Here is a 1,350-nt window from a genome sequence, read left to right on the forward strand (position 1 = left end):
GCGGTGGGTTGGCACCCTGCCCAGGATTGTTTCCTGCCTTGTGCCCTGTGTTGGCTGGGATTGGCTCCAGCAGACCCCCATGACCCTGTGTTCGGATTCAGCGAGTTGGAAAATGGATGGATGGATGTTAATATATCGCACAGAATGTAATACAACCCCAATTCCAATAAAGTTGGGACGTTGTGTAAAACGTAAATAAAAACAGAATACAATGATTTGCAAATCCTTTTCAACCTATATTCAATTGAATACACTACAAAGATATCGAATGTTCAAACTGATAAACTTCATTGTTGTTTTGCAAATCTTCACTCATTTTGAATGTGATGCCTGCAACACGTTCCAAAAAAGCTGGGACAGGGGCATGTTTACCACTGTGTTATATCACCTTTCCTTTTAACAACACTCAATAAGCGTTTGGGAACTGAGGACACTAATTGTTGAAGCTGTGTAGGTGGAATTCTTTCCCATTCTTGGTTGATGTACAACTTCAGTTGCTCAACAGTCCGGGGTCTCTGTTGTCGTATTTTGCGCTTCATAATGCGCCACACATTTTCAATGGGAGACAGGTCTGGACTGTAGGCAGGCCAGTCTAGTACCCACACTCTTTTACTATGAAGCCAAGCTGTTGTAACACATGCAGAATGTGGCTTCGCATTGTCCTGCTGAAATAAGCAGGGACGTCCCTGAAAAAGACGTTGCTTGGATGGCAGCATATGTTGCTCCAAAATCTGTATGTACCTTTCAGCATTAATGGTGCCTTCACAGATGTGCAAGTTACCCATGCCATGGGCACTAACACACCCCCATACTATCACAGATGCTGGCTTTTGAACTTTGCGCTGATAACAATCTGGATGGTCCTTTTCCTCTTTGGCCCGGAGGACACGACGTCCATGATTCCCAAAAACAATTTGAAATGTGGACTCGTCAGACCACAGCACACTTTTCCACTTTGTGTCAGTCCATCTCAGATGAGCTCAGGCCCAGAGAAGCCGGCGGCGTTTCTGGGTGTTGTTGATCTATGGCTTTCGCTTTGCATGGTAGAGTTTTAACTTGCACTGGTAGATGTAGCGACGAACTGTGTTAACTGACAATGGTTTTCTGAAGTATTCCTGATCCCACATGGTAATATTCTTTACAGAATGATGTCGGTTTTTAATGCAGTGCCGCCTGAGGGATCGAAGGTCACGGGCATCCAGTGTTGGTATTCGGCCTTGCCGCTTACGTGCAGAGATTTCTCCAGATTCTCTGAATCTTTTGATGATATTATGGACAGTAGATGATGAAATCCCTAGATTCCTTGCAATTGTACGTTGAGAAACGTCCTTAAACTGCTGGACTATTTGC

The sequence above is a fragment of the Erpetoichthys calabaricus genome, chromosome 1, assembly GCF_900747795.2.
Source record: "Erpetoichthys calabaricus chromosome 1, fErpCal1.3, whole genome shotgun sequence".
NCBI lineage: Eukaryota > Metazoa > Chordata > Cladistia > Polypteriformes > Polypteridae > Erpetoichthys > Erpetoichthys calabaricus.